A 26,009-nucleotide genomic window follows, 5' to 3' on the forward strand; every position below is an offset into this window, starting at 1 on the left:
AGACCCGAACACACCTAGACCTACATACCTGTACCTGTATGTGTGTGTGTGTGTGTGTGTGTGTGTGTGTGTATGCATATATACATATATACGTATATATGTACACATACACTGCATATATATATATATATATATATATATATATATATATATATATATATATATATATATATATATATATATATATATATATATATATGTTTTCTGAGGTTCTCGCGGGTATTTGTATGTGGATCTTTGGTTATTCGGGTTTTCTCCTGCGTAAGATTCAAAGTATCTAGGCAACGTTTCGGCGAGGTCCCACTCGCCATCTTCAGGCTGGTGCTTTTGGCTTAGTGCCAGTGCAAGCAGTGTGTGACCGGAGCTGCCATCTCTATATATACAAGTGGTGGGGGATGGTGTGCTGGGCTGGTTGGCTGTGCTGCAGCCTCTTGATTGGTTGATGGAGTTGATGTTGGTATAATGGGCTGTGTGATGGCCTTGTGAGTTTTGTTGTGGAGATACCCTGGATCTTGTGCTGTACCACAACAAAAGAACTCACAAGCCCATCACACAACCCATTACCCAAGCCGTTAAAAACACAAGAGGCTAACGACCCAGGAGATGACAGCACAAGATCCAGGATATCTCTACAACAAAGGCCATTACACAGCCCATTATACCAACATCAACTCCATCAACCAATCAAGAGGCTGCAGCACAGCCAACCAGCCCAACACACCATCCCCCACCACTTGTATATATAGAGATGGCAGCTCCGGTCACACACTGCTTGCACTGGCACTAAGCCAAAAGCACCAGCCTGAAGATGGCGAGTGGGACCTCGCCAAACGTTGCCTAGATACTTTGAATCTTACGCGGGAGAAAACCGAATAACCAAAGATCATATATATATATATATATATATATATATATATATATATATATATATATATATATATATATATATATATATATATATATATATATATTCTTAAGTTTTCGTGGGTACTTACATGTATGGCATTCAGCTTTGTTTGGGTATTTTCCCACGTCATAGCAGTTGTGCTTTTAAAGTTGTAGCGACGTTTCAGCAGAATCTCATCTGCCATCATCAGGCTTCTGTATATTGTTCATCTGTGAGTCAGGCTTTTACAGTGGTTTCAGATTTGAATTTGGGGCAGCCTATTGTTGTGCCAGAATGGTTTTTTCTTCATCCTGATTGGTTGAGAATCTTGGTCTGTGTTTATTGGTCTTGGAGTTTGCTGTGTTCTGCTTGATTGGTGTTTCTAATATCTTCTGTCTATTTTTTTGGCTCTTTTTGTATCTTGATTGGCTGGCAACATTGTGTTACTTTATTGGAGGCCTTTAGTGCAGCTTGGCTCCAGGTAAATGGACGGCTATCATTAGTTAGGAAGCTAGGTTTCATCTGGGTGCCTGGTTGGGGTGTGTTTGAGCTGGAGGTATCAGGGGATCTGTTTGTGCCCAGGTGTTTGCCTGGCTTGTGGTGTGGAGATTTTTTTGTTTGTGAGTGCAGGCTTCCAAATGATTGACAGTCTGGTGGAATAATCTCTTCTGTTCATGCTTTCTGGTCTTTTTTCAATCTATACACATACATATGTGGATCTTTGGTTATTCGGGTTTTCTCCCGCGTAAAATTGGAAGTATCTAGGCGACGTTTCGATGAAGTCTCATTCATCATCTTCAGGCTTGTGTCTTCGGCTTTGTGCTTCTCAGAGTAATGTGAGCTTGCAGCTGCTTCTTCCTTTTAACTGCTAGTGGGGTGTGACTTGATTGGGTGGGGGCTTGGCTCTGTTCTGATTGGGTGGGGGTGTGTTCTCATTGGTTGGGGGTTTGGCTGTGTTCTGATTGGCTGGGGGTGTGTTCTGTTCAGGTGGGGGCTTGGTTGTGCTCAGGTTAGTCTTAGTTGCCAGGGATTTGAGCTGGTGAGCTGTGATCCTGTTGTTTGGCTTTGCATTCGTGGTCGTGCCACATCTTCATGGTGGGCGTCCGTTCGCTTCATGTATGGGTCGGAGGGGTTTGAAGCGGGTAGTGATGCAGCTGCGGTATGGCTTCTGGTCCGTGGTCGTGTCTCATCATCTGTGTGGGTGTGAGTCTGCTTTCTACGTGGAAGTGTGGTGGTAGCATCTTGTGTGGCCCTCGTGGGTATGGGTCTGGTGTCATTCTTCATGTTAGGTACTCATTTGTTAATGAGGGTGGGTTTCCAAATGGCTGGTAGGCGAGAGGTATCATCTCGTTTATTCATGCTGTGTGGACGTTTTTCTATCTCTAAGGCTTCTCTGATTATTCTGTTGTTGAACACTTTCAGACTGCAGATCTTGAGTTTATGGTATTTATGCAATAGCTGGTAAAAAAGATAAAATGTTGCCAGGAGAAAACAGTAATATTTCAGGTTAGGTGTTTATTGCTTTATGTTGGATCCTGCATTTATATTTGCTGCACTGGCACTTTCTGTTACTACTTTCTCTTAACCTTTTTTTTTTTTAAGCCTGATCTTCCTTTCCCGTTTGCTTCCTTAGGATTGTGTTCTTGATCTCATTCATATTATATTTACACGAAAGCAAATTAAAATGGGAACGTTTCAAATGAGAAGGGATTTTAAAGTCCGAGAGACTAGAGCAATGGAGGCGAAACTTTTGGCTTCTTTTGCTATCTCAGCAGATGCTTCCGAAAGAAAGAATGTTACACAAGGCAGGAGAAAGTCAGTTACAAGCTGTGGAAACTGGGATTGTCTTTTGGTAATGGAGAAAGCAAGAAAAGGCAGAAATGTGTGTAGCTTTGCTGAATAAATCCTAGTTGCTACTGTAGAACGACAGCACCGAAATCTCAACTCTGGGCACTTGATTAGATTGGGAAACCTGCATTCAGATGGTCCTCGACAATCGCAATTGAGCCCCAAATTTCTGTTGCTAAGTAAGACCATTGTTAAGTGAATTTTGCCCCATTTTACAACCTTTCTTGCCACAATTGTTAAGCAAACACTGCAGTTGTTAAGTTAGTGTCACGGTCATTGAGTGAATCTAGCTTCCCCCATTGACTTTGCTTGTGAGAAGGTTTTAAAAGGGGATCACATGACCACAGGACAGAGCAACCATCATAAATATGGATAGGGGTGGGCTTCAAAATTTTTAGCAAAGGGTTCTCTGTCCAGTTGCTGGGTGGGCGTGGTCATGGTGGGTGTGGCCTAGTCAACCTCCTGCACCACGACGGGCAGGCGGGTGTTTTTGCCCTCCCCAGGCTCCTGAGGCTTTCCTTGAGCCTCCAGGAGGGAGAAACAGCCTCACCAGTCTCGGGAGGCTGTCTCTGGAAGTCGGAAAAGAGCCCATTTCCAGCCTTCCTGAACTTCTGGGAGGTCTGTTTTTCACCCTCCCCAAGCCTCTGTGTGTGCCCTGCACTTACCTGCATCCAAAACAGGCTATGTGGGGACTTCTGGGAGGGGCGGAGTGGGCGGGGCCATCCAGGAGTGGGATTTGGGGTTCTCTGAACTGCACATAATCTTAGTTAGGGGCTCTCCCAGACCCCCAGCAGCCCACCCCTGAATATGGACCAGTTGCCAAGCATCCAAATTTTGATCACATGACTATGAGATGCTGCAATGGTCATAAGTGTGAAAAATGGTCATAAGCCACTTTTTTCAGTGCTGTTGTAACTCCAGATAGTCACTAAATGAACTGTTGTAAGTCGAGGGCTACCTGTATTCCTACCCCTTGCTTGCAAGGCCATCACCAGCAATTGAAGGCCCACTCTTCAAAATGTCCTTGCATGTGCATAAATACATGGTATAAATGGAAAGCAAGATGGCTTTGCTTCAGTATAAAATAGGCTTCCGTCTGGTTTGTTCCCAAATCATTTCTCTATTTCCAATTGAGTCTGGTCTGCAATAATTGTGAATATTGGTAGCTCAGGTGTAGGATGAAGGTGAAAGGTTGATTCCTTGAGCTTGTGGGTTGACTGGTTTCCAAACGTTTCGTGACCAGGCTAGGCAACATCTTCAGCAGAGTTTAGGGGGTGTCAGTGTTCTTCTTTTATAAGGGCTTCAGGTGTGGGTGTGTCAAGTAATGTCAGAATGTTTACAGCATCCTACACCTGAGCTACAGATATTGGCTTCTTGTCTTCTGCAAGCCTTGCCCATGTTCTCATCTTTCTCCAGATGTTTTTAAAGCGAGAGGAAGGTATATCTGAAGAACAAATGAATAGTAAGGTGGGCTGGGCTGGGCGTCAGGCTAAAACTGTCAGCATTTTTATGGATGTGACTACATGTTTCGAACCTCCCTCATTTTAAGTGTGTTGCAACACAGCTAAAAAAAAAGAAAAAGAAACGGGCCTTTTGCTGCATGGAATGGTTCCTATCTTGACTTTTTTGACCTCCTCACAATTGATTTGACTGCTTCCTGTCCTTCTGTTATGAATCAATAAAGTAACTAGCATAAAATGCAAAGTAGGGTTTGAAGGCCTGCACACCTGATTGGTCCTCAAACAACGAACAGGGATTGGTCAGGATGAGGCCACTCCTTATTGGTTATTATTTGAACTTATCACAAAGGTTATTGGTTAATAGGGTAACAGCCAACCCTATAAAAGGGTTACTGCTGCCCATAGAGTTTGCTCTGTTCTATTCCTATTCCTGTTATTATTAAAGAGTTGAAGTCACTGGTCAGATGTCTGGTCTCCTTATTCTTCAAACTTAACACCTTCCTCATTATTCTCAGCCTTCACCCCACCAATTAATCAATTGGGGGCAATTTAAGAATACAGCAACAACTAAACAGGAAGCAAATAATTTGGTACTTTAAACCTAAGGACAAGCAGAACAGGCTCTTTGATAAACAAGTTTTTACTTCTGAGTAAGCAAATATGTGGATGCTGTCCAATGAGAATCTTGCCCAAGGGGCCGGCTTATGCATATTTCAATTTGGTCACTTTCTGGAAACTCCAGAATAATTATCTTTACAAAGATAAAATCTATATGTGATACAGAAAAAAAAAAAAAAAAAACTTCTGCAATCCCACGATAAGTTTATAGATTTTTCATATATTTCTGATTTGCCTACAGGCAATTATTTTATTTTGGCATTTTCTTGATTCAGGAAATTTCTTATTATGTACAATAGATAAATTCATGTTATTTCAATAAATATTCACTTCTTGAATTCTGGTGGGCTCAGAAATATATTGAACACAAACCATGGATGGAGAAAAAACCCTGCTGATCTTAATATGCTATTTCCTAATAGGAATTACAATTTTTTTCTGTCTCTTGAAGAATATTCTGACAAAAAAATAAGAGATTCTTATAATCATCACATCCTTATTCAGAAATTCTACATGCTTCTTCTAAAGCACTTAGCAGCAAAGTAGAAGCAATTGTTTCCTTTATTATTTTTAATATGGCACAGGGTAAGAAATGGCATTCAGTCCTGGGTTATGGCATCAAAAATGAGCTATTTCATTTCAAAGCAATTTACTGATCAAAATCTCTTCTCCACCAAATTGTTTTATTCCCCAAAGAATAAACTGGCAGATCTACATACAAAACGTGAATCCTAGTTTCCTGTATATCTGCTATGATATATTATAAGGTATCACAGAAAGAATAATAAAGTACTTTTATGCACGAAACCTCTTCTTAAGATGTTGGCTTTGGGAAGACAAACAATTAGACTACTCTGGTGTCAGAATCTGACAGGTGTTAAAATTGCCATGGTAGAGTTTTGTGGGTAGCCAAAGCCATAATTTTTTTTTACTTGCCATAGAACATAATCTCCTCAAATTCAAGGCACCAATCTGATTTAGGCAAAGTAAAATGGCAGAAATAGACTTGGACAATATGGTTTTTTTCGGCAGGGGGCAGGCAGACATACAACCTTCCTTCCCTTCTACAAGTACTGAAGATGGTGTTGTCTGCACTGAACGCCAATGTATGCTTGTATATTTCTTGGTACAGTTCAGGTTTTATTGCTACATTTTAGGTTTACATACAGCTGGCTGTTTTTATTGATTCTATTTCAGGCAGTCCTTGACTTGGCAGCCACAATTGGGGTTCAGAACTTTCATTGTTAAGCCAGGCGGTTGAAGTAAACTGCATTAGATTTTATGACCTATTTTGCCACGGTTGCTAAGCAAATAGCTGTCGCTGTTAAATGAATCATATGGTCATTAAGCGAATCTGGCTCCCCTCCCCCTTGACTTTACTTGTTGGAAGTTGACTGGGAAGGTTGCAATCAAGTGACCTTGGGATGCTGCAACCGTCATAAATACATGCCGGTTGCCAAGCACCTGAATTTTGATCATGAGCCAGTGGGGAATAGAGCAACAGTTGTGATCACAAGGACTGGTTCTAAGTCACTTTTTTGAGTGCCGTTGTAGTTTTGAACTGTCCTTTAACAAGTAGTTGTAAGTTGAGGACCACTGTATTCCAATTACAGTTGACTTTCCAGAAGCGCAACTCTTAATTGCCATCTTGTCCTTCATTACCAAGAGCAAACCATTTTGATTAGTTCTGTTTCTACTGCCAATGGCTGAGAAAGGACTCTGGTATGTTGGCCTGATTAGCTCCAAGTTCTTTTGCACAATGCAGAGGTTCATCCATATAACTAATGGCAGTACTTTTTCCTGGATATGAAAGTGAATCTGTTCTGGAGAAGTGGAGCTCTTGGACACATTGGAAAATTAATCCTAATGTACGCCTTTCATAAAACTCTCTATTTTGATTCTGCGATTTTTGTGCCTTCTGGTTTAATGTTACAGCACTTTGCTTTATTTAGCAATGTATTTTTAAACCAGAAGATCCTCATTTAAAAGCTTAAGGATGTGCAAAGCTCACAATATTTAGTTCAAAATCTAATAAGGCCATTTTGAAAACAAACTAATTTACCTCGGTTTGGTTCAGTGACTTCTCTGATCCAACTCAAGCTTTATCTCTAAATCCAGATTCGGAAATCTAAATAGTGATATCTCTCATTGATTCTCAAAGTCATGCGTGGATAAATCTGTTTAACAAAATTCCCAATGGTTTTCTGTAAGTATTAAAATGCCTCATAGCTGAATGAAATAGATCACATTTTGGAGAAATAGATGCAGGATATTTTGTACTATGCACTTTAAACATCGATAGTTTAAAGAAATAAAAAAATGTTAGGAGAATTGGATAAATTTTTTGTCAAAAAGGCCACGTGTTTATGGATAGATACACTGAGTTTTATTACTTGCTTGTTTGCTTTAGTATCCAGAAATAATTTTTTCAAAAAGGTACAAAAAAGGAAATCCAAATGAACAGAAAAAAGAACAGAAAAAGACAAAAACATATAATAATTAGAGAAAACAGCTTAGCTTTTAAATACATTAAATTTGGTCAGGTGGAATAATATCAGTCAGTGTTTCTATTATGTCAGTAATATATAAATCCGAGGGGACATTGCTTTTCCACTGTAAATAAGCAACATTTTTTGTGACTCCCCCGTGCTTGATAAATCTGTAATTCTGCTGTTCATGTGTGCCATTATGACACAAATCTAATTTCCTGAACTAAATAGAGTGATTGTTTCCAATCCAAACTCTGTGGTTCTGTGATATGATAAAATTTATATGGAGATTGGAAGTAACTTGGACCACAGTCTCAGTTGCATCAGTGAGTTTCTTCACAGTCCCACATATGTAGTGTGGCAAACATTATATTTGGTTTTCTGGGTTGAATAAAATAATGGGTGATCCATATATGGTGAAGTTTCTTTACCTTTGGTTATACGGATGCAATAGTATCCAGATTCCAGAGTGATTAAGACTTACCAGAATGTTCAGTTTCTGTAAGATCAGGGAAATGATTAAGTGGTCCATCCCAGGAAATGTAAAATTGCTTTATTTAAAAAAGTTCTACAATTCTATCATTTTTTTTCATCATTAGCTTTTGTGCTAGGCCCAGAGGTGTTGGGGTGTGGGGGGGCGGGCGGGGGGGCCGGGCAAACTCAAGGCTGTCATTGACCATTATAAGGAATTTTCTCAAGTTGCTAAGGGGGGGGAGGTTGTTTATTTTTGGGGCGTGGTTTTTCTTGGGGGCCCCCCCGCCCCACAAAAAAAAGATATCAATAATTTCGCATATCCTCTTGAGAATTGGAAGGAATGGGAAAAAGGAAAGGTGTGGAATAAAAAATGTGGTTGTTTTATAGAAATTCTCAAGTATTCCTAACCAAAAAGCAATATATCTGTGAAATCAGTGTGATAGTTTGATGGCCCTATTAAATACATTAACAACAAAATATTATTTATCATATATTCCTTGTGAAAGTATGTATGCATGCATATACATGGCCAACACTATGAAGTTCATGTTATAAGAAATTTAAACCATAACAAGATATATATTTCAAACATTTCCTCTATATTGTCCAATATTATTCTAGGAATGAAAGTTATAGTGATCTATAATATAGGCTAAAAGAAGTTGTCCAAACCCCTCACTATTCACTGATATATTTGTTTGCCATTTCTACCAAACACGGCATAATCTGGATTTGCATTAAGGCAAAGAAATTACAATCTCAATCTAGCACCTCTAACACATTTGCTTATTTGTTAACCTGCATCCATTCTTCACTCACTGTAGGCCCTCAAGGAGGCGCTGTTTGGCAAGTGAAACCCTCTGCATCTCTCCATGTTTATTCACTGCATTCTTGTTTAAGTGATAAACATTTCTAAAAATGCCTTGATGTGGTAAAACTGAGATACCATATGTCAGTTACCTTAGAAGTATAACATTGTAATATATTGCTGCATAAAAGAAATTCTGAGAATGTGTAATACTTTCTGAATACATTATTACATATTATCCCTTCATCTGTCAATTCATGTGCAGTGCAAGTTTTCAGGGTTTTTGTTAGGTCTCAAAAAATCTGCAAGCTTGGACCACTTCCCTCAAGAGCAGGAGTTAAGTTGCTGAACTGGAAATGTGGAGCCTCTGAGTTCTAATCCTTCCTTAGGCTCAAAGCCTGGCTGGATAACTTCGGACCAGTCACTCTTTCTTGGTCCATATTGTTGGGAAAGTAAGAGGTGAGAACATACGTTATAAATAAAAGTGGAGCGTTAAATCTATGGATAACTAAATAAAACAGTTTACACTCGTATGGAAGCATATGTACAGGTAGTCCTCAATTTACAACAGTTCATTTGGTGACTGTTCAAGATTACAAGGTTCTAGAAAAAGTGATTTATGATCATTTTTCACGCTTACGACCATTGCAACATCTTAACTTAACTCCTGCAGTAGTTCACTTAAGAACTGTGGCAAGAAAGGTCGTAAAATGGGACAAAATTCACTTAACCAATGTCTCGCCTAGCAACAGAAATTTTGGGCTCAATTGTGGTTGTAAGTCGAGGACTACCTGTATTATAAAATGTGCTTTTGATATCTCATAGAACATGGAAGTCTTCCTCAACCTGACCCCTCTAAATGATCAACAGTACATAGATCCTCTTCAAGTGAAGGGAAAGTTCTTCTCCATCACAGGTTAAGATGCTAGTCCAGTTGGTTTACCTGGTTTTTTGTAGATAAAGGGTGGGGGAAAGAGACCCACTCATATTTTGGACAGTCCATTTTGGTATCTCAGGAGAAGATAGGAGAGTTCCTCATCCCACTTTACCTACAGGAACCTGTGTTGCTGCAATGTCTACTAGAAAAAAATTGGTTACAGAATTATAGTTGTCAGTTTGTGCCAATTTTTGGAAATAGAATATTAGGAATATAAATCACCTAACAGTTATTTGGGTTGGAAATATATAAACTAGGATAGACATTTTAATACTATGTCTTTAAGAGAATGCTAAAACTGTAATTGGGTGTGGTTCCTCAAATGGCCATAAGATGGAGCCAGAAACCTGGGTTGTTTAGTCTCAGTGAGTCTCTCTTTCTTCTGTTGGAGAGAGTTGCCCTTCCTCCTAATGACTGTTACTGATAGTTGATGTAAGTCTGTTACTGAACTGTTTTTTGATACTGGACTTTGATATTTGGATTGGCCAGTTCCGAAGAGGCGTTGTAAGAACCACGCCACCCGGACTGCTGCGAGCATCAGAGAGTGGGATACCAAGTGTTTTTGGGGGACCGCTGGTTGGTCTTAGGTCCCAACCCCACCGCTGTGGACGCTGCCAAAGGATGCTTGGATTATCCCTGAACTGAACACTGAGTGCTTTACCTGTGAATGACTTGGACTGCTTATTTTGGACTGTGCTTAAATGTTTATTGGAAGTAAAAACCTACATTTACTGTACAGTGTATCTGTGTGCTGTGTGTGTGTCATTCTTCATTTCTCTCACTACGTCTCCCTGTATGCGCTCATTCTCCAAATGGGGAATTACTTCAACACTGGTTATGGGCCCAGGCTATACCAGGCTCAGATAACTGAGACTTGGTGTGAATACGCAGCACTGTATACAGACAGCTGTTTACTGTTTAATTGTGGGTTACTATCCTGGTAAAGATGGCATAAGAGGCTTCAACAAGTCTATCACTTATAACCCAGTTGGATGGACAAACTATGTTTCCTGGTCTATGAAGTGCAGTCTACTTCTGTGTAGAGAAGGTTTATGGAATGTACTTCAAGACCCACCAGATGTAAATGCTTGGGATCCAGCTAATGAGGATGATGCCAAGAAGCTTGATGACTTTAAACAGAACAATGAACGAGTTCTAACACTGAGTGACCAGCAGCTAGTCCATATTCACGGAGAAGAGTCTGCTGCTAGGTGTTGGGAGAATTTGAAGAGGATTTATGTTCGTGACAGTGTATGTGCACACATACATCTTACACATAAACTGTTTAGAGCACATCTTCTGAAAGGTGGAGGTATGTTAGCTCATTTGAACTTCATGAAAAGAACTTTTCAAGAGCTACATGAAAAGGAACTGATATTTTCAGAGCTGCATCAAGTTTACATCATTCTTTCCTCATTGAATGAAAGTTATGATGATTATGTATCTTCATTGGAAGTCCTGCCCAGACATAAACTGACATTGACTGACATAACTGGAAGGTTGCTAGAAGAAGCAAGAAGATGGCTGGATAGAGACCAACTGAGGAAGGAACAACCACAAGAAGAGGATTTGTGTTCAACTGGCTATACTGTTAGGAAATGTTTTTCTTGTGGGGCTAGGGGACATATAGCTAGATTCTGTAAGAAGTGGAAAAGACAGAATACTGGTAATCACCAGAAGGCCAAAAAGAATGTTAGTTCAGCTATGTCTAGCAGTTCAACTGTAAATCATGATTTGTGGGTTGTTGATAGTGGAGCATCGCAATGCATTACTAAAGATAGAGAAAGGTTTATAAAGATGTCTACAAGTAAACAACATGTATTATTGGCAAATGGATGGAAGATGAAAGCGTCTGGTAAAGGTACTGCATATTGTTCTTGTATAAATGAACATTTAACTCTGTTATATGTACTTAAACTGAAATTTAATTTGTTATCAGTAAGGGCTTTAGTTAATCTTGGTTATATAGTAACCTTTAGGGGAGATAACTGTATAATATAGAAAGAGGGTAAAAGTGTTACTGCTAATTTAATGATTTATATGTGATACATGATGACCAGTTGAAGATGGCTAACTCAGTTTATAACAATGTTAAGCCACATGATGAATGTATACATTTACTACAAAGATGTCTAGGGCACATTAATTTCAAAATGCTCAAACAAACTGTTAAATTGTCAGAGGGAGTAAAATTGAAACCCTGTAGCAAGTATTTAAACTGTAATGCTTGTAGTCAGGAGAAAAGTAAGGTTACTCCTGCAAACAGACCAAATGGGTTTAATACCAAAGAACCTTTAGAGGTTGTGTTTGCTGACATAATTGGTCCTAAGAAACCTAATTTGGGAGGTGCCTGTTATGTTTTGAGTATAATGGACCATTACTCATGGTACAGTTTCTGCTATCTCATGAAAAACAAAACAGAAACATTCCAATATTTCTTTAACTGGCTAAGGTTTGCTGAGAGAAAAATGAAAAGTAAAGTAATTACTTTAGTTACTGATAACGAGACTGAGTTTGTTAACAAGAGATTCCAAACTATGTTAAAATTGGCTGGTGTTGAGCATAAACGTTCTGCACTTTACAGACCACAACATAACTTGTTTGTAGAACGAAGAGGGCAAACATTACAAGCCATGGCTCGCACTATGTTACCTGATTCAGGTTTGCCTGAAACACTGTGGGGTGAAGCCATAATGTGTAGTAACCATGTTTTGAACAATGTAGTTAACACAACAACTGGAGAATTGCCATTCACTCACTGGCATGGCACAAAACCAAATTTAAGTTGTCTACACACATTTGGAGCTCCAGCATGGGTGCATATTCCCTCACAAGTAAGAATGAAAGGACAACATAGGGCTAGGAAGTTATTTTTTGTAGGTTATGAGGCCAACCATAGATCATTTAGATTCTGGGATCAAGGCACAGCTCATGTTTACTGTAGTGCTAGTGCAAAATTTCTTGAGCATGTTGGGTGGGATAAACTGGAACAGGAATCCAGCAATGATATTATTATTGACACCCAAATAGTCCCTAAAGATAAAATAAGTAAACCACAAATAGCCATTAAAGAGGAAGAACAGGCACAGGAGGAAGTAGTAGAACAGGCACAGAAGGAGGTCAAAGAACAGGAGCAGGTGGCACAAGAAAGTCCACCAGTTAGCCCTGTATTACCAAGACGTTCAACCCGAGTAACACGACCACCTGATAGATATCAGGCTAGTATTGTATGCCAAGTGAATACAGTTCCAAGTAATTGTAATGAACTAAAACTGTATCCTGCTAATGATCAGGCTGCTTGGCAGAAAGCAATGGATAAGGAACTGGAATCATTAAAAAAGTTGGAGGTATACGAAAATGTTAAGTTACCACCAGGTAAACATGCCATAGGGTGTAAATGGATTTATTAACTTAAAACTGGTGTGGATGGGACTGTTACCCATAAAGCCAGGTTTGTAGCACAAGGGTTCAATCAGACAGCAAATGACTATGATGAGGTGTTTGCACCTAGTCTGAAGGCTACTGTAACATTACATTACTGGCATTAGTGTGGGCAGCTAAGGAGAAATACATTATAAATCATTTGGATGTAGGGACGGCATATCTGCATGCACCGTTGCAACACACTATATATTTAAAGAAACCTTTAGGTCTCAAAAATGATAATACAACTGATGGCTGGAGATTGAAAAAGTGTCTTTATGGCTTGAAGCAATCAGGATATGAGTGGAACCAATGTATAGTTAAAGAATTAACTAAGATAGGTTTTGTAGCTGGCATGGCTGATCCATGTTTGTTTAAAAAAGAAAGTGATGGTATAGTGTCATTGTTGCTATTGTTTACTGATGACATAGCATTAATCACCAAAACTGAACAAGAAGCTACTAAAATAATCTCACTGTTAGAGAAGAAATTTAAGATAAAACAGTTAGGAGAAATCAAACAATATCTTGGTTTAAAGATAGATAGAACTAGGGGAGGATACAAAATCTCACAGGCAGATAAAATTAACCAATTACTAAAAAGTTTTAAAACACCCCAACCAGGCACCCAGATGAAACCTAGCTTCCTAATAAATGATAGCCGTCCATTTACTCGGAGCCAAGCTGCACTAAAAGCCTCCAATACAGGAACACAATGTTGCCAGCCAATCAAGACAAAAAAAAAGCCACAAAACAGACAGAAGATATTAGAAACACCAATCAAGCAGAACACAGCAAACTCCAAGACCAATAAACACAGACTAAGACTCCCAACCAATCAGGGTGAAGAAAAAAACATTCTGGCACAGCAGTAGGCTGGTACCAAATTTAAAACTGAAACGGCTGTGAAAGTCTGACTCACAGACAAACACAATACAGAAGCCTGATGATGGCAGATGAGATTCTGCCGAAACGTTGCTACAACCTTAAAAGCACAACTATAATGACGTGGGAAAATACCTGAACAAAGCTATTCTATTCTATTCTATTCTATTCTATTCTATTCTATTCTATTCTATTCTATTCTATTCTATTCTATTCTATTCTGTTCTGTTCTGTTCTGTTCTATTCTGTTCTGTTCTGTTCTGTTCTGTTCTGTTCTGTTCTATTCTATTCTATTCTATTCTATTCTATTCTATTCTACCTTCAGGAACCATGTAGACAAGGAGAGTCAAACTGAAGGCCCGGGGCTGGATCTGCCCCACAAGGTGCTTAGATCTGGCCCGCAGGGCTGTTCTGGAAAGAGCAAAGGACCAGCATGTGGTGCCACGGCCATTGCCGGCTTCCTGCGGTGCCTCTGCCAGTGAAAACAGAGCTCGGCAGAGCACTCAGGCCACAACAGGTGCCCCTGACATGGCCATGTCCATCCTGGCCCCCTGAGGTCAAATACAACCCTGATGTGGCCCTCAATGAAATCGCGTTTGATACCCCTGATGTAGACCAACTAGACTTCAGTTGTGAGGAAATAGATCTTTCAGTTTGCTTGAAGCCTGGCGACCTTAGCATGCCTTGAAGACATACATCTTCCCTCAAAGACAAGGAAACGGGAAGGGCTTCATTTTGCAGACCATCCAGTGTCTAACATTGGCTAATGGAAAGTCCAGACCTTGACTCCAGTTTGTAAGTGTTCAATCAAGGTAGGGCTGTAAAGTAATTCATGCAGCTCCTGTTTTAAGTAAGAGTAACACTGGATCTAATTTATTTAGCATTAGCTCAACTATTTTATGGATGGTTAATGTCGTAGGGAAAATTCTAGGAGTGTTTTCTTCTGACATACTTCCTATTAGAAAGCATCTTAGTTTTTTTTCTTTATCTGCAAAATTTTAGGTAAAATTGGTGTTTGTGGCAAAAATATTGAAAGCTTGTGAGTTAATCAAAAGGAGATAGTAGAGTTTAGTCAGTGGTGCAATTTAACAGGTGTAACAACTGGTTCGATGAGTGTGTACTTCATGCCCCTGCTCTATATTTAAAAAAAGCCAATTTTCAACTCAATTACTTACCTTCTACAGCAGCCCCAGTGACAGAGAGCAGGGTGGGTGGGAGGGCCAAATGCTCACCAGAACTACCGGTTCACCTGAACTGGCCTGAACTGGTAGAATCCCACCCTCTCCTGACCTAACCTGGTTCCAAGAGAGCAAACACAAGACAAAGGCAGCAGCCCTCACCTTTTAAGGTTTCATTCACGAATTCTGTTTCTTCACAGATAAAAGGCTGCTTCCAACTAATTAGATCTGACAAGAAAGAGCCTTGGCAAGTTGTTCTTCAAGGCTGCCAAAAAACCACAGATAAGACTAACTATAATGTTCACGAGGCTGAGATTCAGAGCGTCTTTGCCTTCTGCAAAGAATGCTTCTTCAAAGCTGGCTTTTATCCTCTTGAGGGAGGGACCATTACTTTGCAACCTTACTCCTGAGTCACCCATGCTGCTGTAACTGCTCTCTTCTCCATGCAATCTTGCACACATGTGCACTTGGCACAGGCTTTTCGGGAACCTCCTCATCACTGCTGCCAGCCCCCACAATCTCTGAAGGCAGCAGTCCACTCCCTAATGGTCCTGGCCCCTCATCTGAGTCCTCGCTCTCCTCCACCATCTGCACCTGCTGCCGGCTAACCACAACACACCCCTGGGTTTAGTATGCGGTGTAGGTTTCATATAAATGAAACAAAAATGGGAAGGAAAAAAAGGTACAAATTAGATCAAAGTTCCCCAAGTTTTCCTGCTTTACAGACCAGTGGAGGGGAGGGAGGATGGTTCCACACAAGCAGCAGGCAATTGTGCACCTGTGGGCAGTTCCATTTGTGTGGATGGTGGACATGAGGGCACACTGCTCACACAAACGGAGCGCCTGTGCTCATGTTCACCCACTTCTCACACAAGTGGGGATATGTGTGCACACATATGTGCCACCACTTCAGACAGTCCAGTTCTGAACAATTCACAGCCCACTACTGGGGCACAGTCTAAGAGTTGGGAACCCCTGAACTAGACAGTTCTCTGGTTTTCTTAGAGATGCCTCATGTACTGGCCATGCCCACACCCAGTTTAGCAAAGGGGGAAAAAGTACTGATACGTCACATGATGCTGCTGTGACCGTGTGAGTTTAACACCCCTGCCTTAGAGGGTAGATACGCCAGGTTCACTGGGGGGTATACCATTGAATAATTAAAATGAAATAAAAGATAGAAACTAAATAAACAAGTAAAAGGCACTCAGGACAGGACTAGACTTCCTGTCTCAGGAACTTCTCTGGAGTTTTTTCCCCCTCCTTTGCTGGTACTTTGCTTGTGTGGAGTGGCCATTCAAAGTTACAATGGCACTGAAAAAAGTGACTTATGACCATTTTTCACACTTACGACTGTTGCAGTATCTCCACAGTCAGGAGAGGCCAGGTGAGGAGATGTGTGCCTCGATATGAGTGATATGGAGTTGGCCACACCCAGCCAGTCACATGACCACCAAGCCACGCCCACCAACTAAGCCGCGCCCACAGAACCGGTTGTTAAAAATTTTTAATCCCACCCCTGGAAAATACCATCTAAAATTAAGTGATTTAAATATAAAAGGTAATATAACAATAAAAATCAAACACATTCTGTCTGAAATTGAGAGACTAATGAGTTAAAGCACAAAATGGTAAGTTATGGCTGAGAGATCACATAACCCTTGTCTATGGAGATTCTCAATCATCCAGGTCATGGTTGTGCCAAAGCTGCTTTTCCAAAAGGCAAACTTTTCACTTCTCATCCAATAAGCTTTTTTCAGTTCTGAAGAACGGAATCACATAACTCTCCTTCCTGTTTTGTATGAGTCCCCAAACCATATTATCACAACAATTCAGCAGCAAATTACCAGAATGTTGACTTGCAAATTCCGATTGATTTCTACAACAAAACAAAAATAAAGGCTCTGAAAGGTCCAGGTTTTCATCAGGTAGTTGATGAATAGTTGTGTTCCAGAAATAATGATTGGCTCTTGCTTATAAACTGATTGGCTGATAGATCAAGAGGTGGTTAAAGATACAACGGGGGAACTGGTGGGATTCAAATAATTTAATGACCAGGATGAGGTTGGCTGTCGTGGGAGGCAGGGCCCATCCCCGTCCTTCAGCTTCACCATACATGTGGGACGAGTCTCCCATGATGGCCAACCTGACCCTGGGCAAACAGGAGGAGTAGGGAGAAGAAAGAGGGAAAGAGAGCTTCTCCTTTCCTTGTGCCAGCTGCTCAGTTGCCTGTTTCTCCATTGCAGCACAGCACAATGCCCAGGGTCCACTTTGATAGTGGTGTGTGTGTGTGTGTGTGTAATTTAACAACTGGTTCACTTGAACTGATGCAAACCAGCTGAATCCCACCACTCCAAAGGGGGCATTATAGCATTTTCTTTTTTTTTTAATTTTAAAATAAAGTTTATTTAAGTTTCATATATTTAAAACATTTAAAAAGAAACAAACAAGCATATAAACAAATATATATATACATATATTCATTTTGCAGCAGGTATTGAGCATTGGTTACACTTTTCTTTTTTTCCCTTTTACCCCATATCATTGACGTGGTGTACCTTGTTACAATACCTTCCTCGTTCTTTTAATGTTTTATTTTCACAGAATATGATTAAACGCACGTCCTTCATAGTTTCATAACTTATTCAGTTCTCAAATGTTGCTTTTTCTTTAACTATTCATACCAACAGTTCCAAACTTTGTAGTATTCACTATTTGTAGCATTCACTATTTTAGTAATTTGGTTAGGCTGTCCATTTCTGCACACTTATATCTCCGCATTATAGCATTTTCTAAATTATTGTGCTTTGGATGATCGGTAAAAGCCATTTAAATAGCACCATATGAATCTGAGAAGGACAATAACTGAAAACTATATTATTAATTAGGTACATGAGTTTAAATAACAGTTTAATAATTTCCCCAAAAGAAGCAGTGCAAATATAACCAACCACTGAAGACTGTTAATACCATCTAGTCTTAAATGATATTGATCTACATTCTAAATGATGTTTACTAAATATCAATATACTTGTTCATTCATGTGTGCTTATTTCATTCTAATTGTCTAATGTATTCTTATAATCCTTAATCTATAGTGCGTGAAAGACATGCATATTTATATGGAATATCATGAGAGCAGTTGTAATTAGCTCTGTAAGTTCAGGTTATGGAGATCTGCTTTAGACTCCCTAGGAAAGCTGTTCAGAGGATAAAACTATTTATTAAGAGTGAAAGCACTCTGTAGCATAACTCCAAACACAGCCTGGATTTTGTTTTTACACAAGTGCGGTTGATTAGTGCATTCCAAAAAATAAGCCAGGACTTCAAAATGAGGGAACCAGATAGTTGTGTTCCAAAAATAATGAGTATAAATGGCAACTGCATGACTTTCACTTAAATATAAAGTTCCTGCCTCTGTGATATTGACATGATAATTTATAATAGCATAACATAGGATGGGGTACAGATCATGAAGGTGATGTTCAACACTCACTCTTTATTAGATTTGTCCTGGGATTGCTTCTTGCATCTGTATTCCTGATAGGTGGCCAACCAGATTTACATGATTGCTTTAAAAAAATGATGCAGAATCTGTAATGTCCCGTAGATCAGGGGTGTCAAATTTAATATCTACGGGCTATGGGGTGCTTAGATCTGGCCCACAGGGCCACCCTGTAAATAATAAAGGACCAGCCCAAGGTGCCTCTGCCGGTAAAAATGAAGCTCAGGGGACCAGATATGGCCCCCACAAGCACCGTTTTTGCTGGTAGATGGCTGCAGGAGGCTATCACAGTCCAAAATGGATGTTGAGCTGGCCACGCCCACCTTGGTCATGCCCCCCCAGCCCCTTGAAGTCAAACACAACCCTGATGCGGTCATCAATGAAATCAAGTTTGACACCCCTGCCCTAGAAATTATTGATAAGTTCCCATCATGGTTAACAAATACGTCTTAATTGCTGTTTATATTTTCTGGTATGGAAGATGGCAGTCTTATTGTTAAGGCGCTGAGGAAGATATAGACCAGCCCTGCAGCTACAATCAGTTAAAGGCTTTCATTAACTACAGAGGTTAGGCAGGTGTCTAATGGAAGGAAGATAGAAGACTGCTCTATCACCCAATCTTGTTCATGCTGTCGGTTCAGCCTTTTGGAAAGTAAACTGGGTTAGTTTCCCACACACATGTTTCACATCTCATTGCATCTCATTCATGTCGGAAGCACTGAAGCACTTCTGGGTTGAAAGAATTTGCCAGTGACATCATTGTTGCCCAGAGGATGCTCAGTGGGGGACTCCTTTCATGTCCCCAGCAGAAGCTGGAGCAAAGGATGGGAGCTCACCCCACCCTACGGCACCACTTGGGTCTCGAATGTCGGCTTGCTGCTTGTCAAGTCAGTGTCCTAATCACAGGAGCCTCCATGCTTCTACGTTTCAGATTATAAATATAGAAAAATTAACAAAATGTCTGTTAATGCTTTTGAACAAAATGTGTGTTTAATGATCAATAATATCATTTGTGATGTGCAAAGATCAGCTCTTTGTTAAGATCCAATGATAATATTAGATCATGCAATAGCAATAGCATTTAGACTTAGACTTATATCGACTTAGATACTTAGACTTATATAGCGCTTTATAGCGCTTTATAGCGCTTTACAGCCCTCTCTAAGCAGTTTTACAGAGTCAGCATATTGTCCCCAACAATCTGGGTTTTCATTTTACCCACCTCGGAAGGCTGAGTCAACCTTGAGCTGGTGAGATTCAAACGGTCAAATTGCAGTCAGCTGATAGCCAGCAGAAGTAGCCTGCAGTCCTGCACTCTAACCACTGCACTACTGAGGCTCTGTAATAATTGAATTATTATGCTTCCCGCCCTCAAAAAAAAATCTTCATAGACAGATAGAGATCTAGAGCCAAAGTATTTTGGCTATTTTATTATTATGTATGAGAAACTATTTTAAAATTCCTAAAATAATTTTTGCAAGAGTATTTTATTAATGTAGTAAATTGTGCTCACATGGGGACACAAGATATCTTCCAACAAAATAGAAAACATTTTTTTTTTATTAGAAAATAACTTTAAATTTTTTTATGACTGTGCAGTGAGATCAATATCAGGTTTATCTCTTTTTGATTTTATTCGTTGGAACACTACAAGGCCAGATATAAACTGCTTTTCTGAAATTGCCTCCATGTGGGCAGGCTGTTTTTATATGCTTTTGTAATTTTATTATACCCATTTATACATATCCAATATAATTCCAAAGAAAGAGTCAGTCAAATGGACTATTTAAGTAGCAACCATTCAAAATATAAAAATATTGACCAGATAGAAATTGCCAGTTAGTGTGTACTAAATAGGAAACAAAATAGGTTAAACATTTTTTTAAATACTAAGACTAGTCAGCATTTTTATTTTGAGCTAATACTATGAGGAATGAGAATTAGTTTTCTTCAAAAATGTATTCTAAGCCAGTGGTTCTCAATTTCAGCAAGCTTAAGATGTGTGGACTTTAACTCCCAGAATTCCCCAGCCAGAAATAAGAAACTAGGCCATATGTATATTGGCTTCAGCCCTGGATTAATCATTGAGCCAAACAGTCACATGCTTAGAGTACCAAAGGGAGGGTGCCATTACAGCGTTCCCCTTCTAGCTAGTTGTGCCTTTAATGCCTTCACTGCCATATTCAATTCTTTCTTTTTTCTTTTTGTAATTGTCCTTATCTGCCAAATGTCTATGGAGATTCTCAGTCATCCAGGTCATGGTTGTCCCAAAGGTGCTTTTTTCAAGAGGCAACTTGACTTTCTGGACTTCCAAAAAGTTCAGTTGCCTCTTGAAAAAAGCACCTTTGGGGTGTCCTTATCTGCTTTATTTAACTTCAACTTGCATTGTTGTTTTTCTAAATACTTTTGGGGGATATGGTGAGTGACTAAAGTTTGGAAAGTTTGCTTTGAAGGTGCCATCAGATAATCATATTTGTTTTCATCTCTTTGGCATAAAGTGGTATCATTGTTGGATGTGCTTAGGGCCTCAGTTGGCCTTCATTCGGCCCTGATGACTTATCTCTCATTAAATATCTGGATGGGAAACCTCCAGTGGTGGGATTCAAATTGTTCTTACTATTGGTTCTGTGAGTGTAACTTGGTGGGCGTGACAGGGGATTGATACTGTAAAATCTCCAGTCAGAGGTGGTATTTGCTGGTTCTTCGAACTACTCAAAATTTCCGTCAGAAATTGCTGAATGCCACCTCTGGAAAATCTCTAAAAGTCAAGCTGTATAATCAGCATCCTCACCAAATTGATGAGCTGCTGCCAGGCTATTACTCTGGAAAGCAGGCCAGGAGTTATGGAATCTGATTTTAGACTCTCAGCAATGTTCTGAAGCTCTTCTCATCAAGGGATGGTTGAGAGCTTCAGTGGCCAGGATGATACTGCAGAACAGCTTCACTGCATGTATACATGACCTGAATCAGGATTTGCACTGTTGGTTGTTTATTTAAGTTTATTGTACATTTTTGTTCCTTTCCACAACAAGGAGGAAAGTCAAATAGTGATGGTATCATTCTAGGAGTTTCATGGAGACAAAAAAGTGTGGGGAAGTTAAATGCAACTCTGAAGCTCTAGATTGCTGAGCCCTACAAATTGGTAATATGTACAATTTCACGTTGTTTGCTTTCTTTCCACTCCTTCCACTGTCTTGGGCTCTTGAAGTCCATCTTGAAGTCCACTAATAAACTTAAATGCACAGAGTATGGAAAGATCCCAATATCAGTCTCAAAAGGTGCTTGTTTCTTCTTCAAAAGGCAACTGGACTGTTTCTTTCTTTGAGGAAGAAGAAAATAAAGTTGTAGCAATGTTTCGGCAGAATCTCATCTGCCATCATCAGGGTTCTGTACTGTGTTCATCTGTGAGTCAGACTTTCATAGCCGTTTCTGTTTTAAATTTGGTACCAGCCTACGCTGTGCCAGAATGGTTTTTTTCTTCATCCTGATTGGTTGGGAGACTTGGTCTGTGTTTATTGGTCTTGGAGTTTGCTGTGTTCTGCTTGATTGGTGTTTCTAATATCTTCTGTCTGTTTTGTGGCTTTTTTGTGTCTTGATTGGCTAGCAACATTGTGCTCCTGTATTGGAGGCTTTTAGTGCAGCTTGGCTCCAAGTAAATGGACAGCTATCATTTATTAGGAAGCTAGGTTTCATCTGGGTGCCTGGTTGGGGTGTGTTTGAGCTGGAGGTATCAGGGGGAGTCTGTTTGTGCCCAGGTGTTTGCCTGGCTTGTGGTGTGGAGATTTTTTTGTTTGTGAGTGCAGGCTTCCAGATAATTGACAGTCTGGTGGAGTCATCTCTTCTATTCATGCTTTCAGGTCTTTTTTCAATCTCTATGGCTTCTCTGATAATTCTGTGGCTGGGGTTTTCTATAGGGGCTAGGGTTTTGGTGCCATTGAAGTTGATGCTATGACCTGTTGCTTTCATGTGTTGGACTAGTGAGGAAGTGTGTTCCAGCTTTTTTACTGCATTTTTGTGTTCATCCAGGTGGGTACTTATTCTTCTATTGATCTGTCCAATATATCACATTGCTCTGTTTGTGTCTGGGTGTTTTTATCCTCAGCAGGGTCAAGTGTCTGCCTTAGTGTATTCTTGGGTTTCAAATGTACATATATGTTGTGTTGGTTGAAAATTCTCCTGAACTTTTCAGATATTCCTGAATATCTTTAAAAAAAAAAAAAGTTCAGGAGGATAATTATGACTTTTTTTTCTTTTGTTGCTATTTATATATTAAGCAAATAAGTTTTCATGGAAAGAACATTACAACCTATTTAGAGGGATTTAAACTAATTTTTCTTTGCATTTCATCATTTTTCCTCTGTATTTCATCTAGTTTTTCCTATACATTTCATCTAATTTTTCTATACATACAAAATGTGTTTGGCTCTGCCTGTGTGTATCTATATTATATTAAATATAGTATATTTAATTATATACTGTTTAATGAAAGCTAGTCAGAAAGAGAAGCCATGCTTGAAGCATGAAGCAATACAGGTGATTTTAAATGAATATTTAAATTAATAATTTCTAATTTACAATCATCATCATGATTATAACAGCAGTTCACTCATCTTGGAAATATTTTTCCTCTCTGAGCAGCTGTTTCACAGTGGAAAGAGTTTGGTGCCATTAATTATTTCCTTATTCTTCTATAATATTTCACACTAAGATGGATCTGCCTTCTCTGCCCTTCTTGGACCAAGGCTGTAGGGTTAGTCTCAACCTCTGGAGGCTTGGCAAAAAGTATGCCGTGGTGGCTCAGTGGTTAGATTGAAGCACTGCAAGCTAATTCTGCTGGCTACCAGCTGCCTGCAAATTGGCAGATTGAATCTCACCATGCTCAAGTTTGACTCAGCCTTGCACCCTTCTGAGGTGGGTAAAATGAGGACCCCTATTGTTGGGGGCAATAGGCTGACTCTGTAAACCGCTTAGAGAGGATTGTAAAAGCACTGTGAAGTGGTGTATAAGTCTAAGTGCTATTGCTACAGTGGGGGGTCAAATCATTATGCTGTTTAGTATGTAAACATTTGCTTTAAAAAATATTGCCACTGTGAAAGCTACACAACGGTACATGTACCTGTACCTGGTTCTGAAAAAGCTTTGTTGCTTCTTCGGCATTGTAGGCAAAATATTTTCTGTGCATCCTTATTTGATGAATTCTAGTTATTGATTAAAAATATGGATAGTGAAGAGAATTTTAGTAGGATTAAAATCCATACAGCCCTTTCTTTTAAGTGCTTTAAGTACTTCATATATATCAGCCAGCAGCTGGCAACCTCATTAGGTATGCCTGTACATTAGGCTAAACTTATTCATATTCTCATTTAAATATATGAAACTATTTTGCACTTAAGTGCAAACTATTTTGCACTTAAAACTAATTCAAAAATAGAAATGAAAGACGTCGTATAGCTTTTACATTTTTCTGCATTTTGTAATGCAATGGTCTGTTGTCTTTTTTTTAATGCCTACTTTATGCATAAGTAACCTACCTAAAATCAAATATAGATAGTTCTCAACCTATAACAGTTCATTTTGGGAATGTTCAAAGTTACTACAGCAATGAAAAAAGTGACGTACCATTTATCACACTTGTGACTATTGCAGCATCCCCATGGTCACATGATCAAAATCCAGTCACTTGGCAACTGACTCATATTTATAAGGGTTGCAGTATCTCGAGTTCATGTGATCACCTTTTGTTACCTTCTAACAAGCAAAGTCAGTGGGTAAGCCAGATTCACTTAAACACCTGAGCTACTCATTTAACACCTGCCACCTTCACTTAACAACTGTGGCAAGAATGGTTGTAAAATGAGGCCCAATTAACCTTAACAACTCTGTTGCTTAGCAGCAGAAATGGTTAGCCCAATTGTGGTTGTATGTTGAGAACAGGGGTGGGATTCAATTTTTTTAACAACCGATTCTGTGGGTGTGGCTTAGTTGGTGGGCATGGCTTGGTGGTCATGTTATTGGCTGGGTGTGGCCAAGTCAATATCACTCACATCGAGGCACGCATCTCCTCACCTGGCCTCTCATGACTGTGGGGATGCTGCAACAGTCGTAAGTGTGAAAAATGGTCATAAGTCACGTTTTTCAGTGCCATTGTAACTTTGAATGGTCACTCCACACAAGCAAAGTACCAGTAAAGGAGGAAAAAAACTTCAGAGAAGTTCCAGAGACAGGAAGTCTTGTCCTGCCAAGAATGTAATAAGGGTTAAGGGAGAGGCAGTTTCTGTAAGCAACACCAGAATGTTTCCTTCCTGCCTTCCTTACAGGATTAGGTCAGTAATTTCTTCTAACAACCGGTTCTCTGAACTGCTTAGAATGTTAACAACCAGTTCTAGCGAATAGGTGCGAACTGGTAGAATCCCACCCCTGGTTGAGAATTACCTGTATGAGAGGGAGTTCCAAATGGTGCCCAGATGTTCACGTATGTAAAAATGCATGTGAAGTTTGAGGCAGACTTTTAAAAATAGGTAAAAATATGAATACCAGAACTAGCAAAACAGAATATTTATGCTGTAAAATATTAGCGACAGAAGATTTGTGCTGTAAAATATTAGCTACAAGCAGATGTCATGATTTGCTTAAGGCCACCCTGTGTGTTCATGGGAACAATTAACATTTGAAGTAGAATTGACCTTGCAGCCTGTATAACAGACCATTATTCTTATTTATACCCATGCCATCCTATGTAAGGTTCTGCTTGTTTTCCTCTTTACATTTTAACATTCCTAAAAATAATTGCCATGTCACGTGCCAGAAGAAAGAGGCACATTGGTTTTTTACTGCAGAAAAAAAATATGGAATTTCAGTCACGTAGTATAAATGAACTACCAATGAGAAGCCCTATCAAAATGTATTACAAATATTCTGCCTTAGGAAAAAAAATGGCATTACTTTTTAAATGAGAAGCCACATTCCATTAGCCACAAAACCTGCATATATCACATATTCTATGCACAGCCAACACATACGATATCCTTGCCAAACTTTTATATGTCTTTGTTAGCTGCTATACATAGAATTTGAATGGGAACCCATGATCCTGGGCATAGATACAATACTTCAAAGATTCAGCAAAGGGCAAATATCACTCATTCGATTCAGGGAGATGCAGGAAATAGCATAGCACTTAGACTTATATACAGCTTTATAGTGCTTTACAGCCCTCTCAAGAGGTTTACAGAATCAGCATGTTGCCCTCAACAATTTGGGTTCTCATTTTACCCACCTTGGAAGGATGGAAGGCTGAGTCAACCTTGAGCCTGGTGGGATTCGATCGGTCAAATTGCAGTAGGAGTAGCTTGCAGTGCTGCACTCTAATCACTGCGCCACTGAGATTCCCCTTTATATAAATACTGCTTTTATCCTGAATGATGAAATTTTTTCCAAAATTTCAAAAGATGAAATCTTACAAAAAAAGTTGATGAAGAAAACCTACACAAGAAATGCAT

The sequence above is a fragment of the Notechis scutatus genome, chromosome 2 (assembly GCF_049901735.1).
Source record: "Notechis scutatus isolate UNSWTSFEM ecotype Mainland chromosome 2, rNotScu1.2, whole genome shotgun sequence".
Classification (NCBI taxonomy): domain Eukaryota; kingdom Metazoa; phylum Chordata; class Lepidosauria; order Squamata; family Elapidae; genus Notechis; species Notechis scutatus.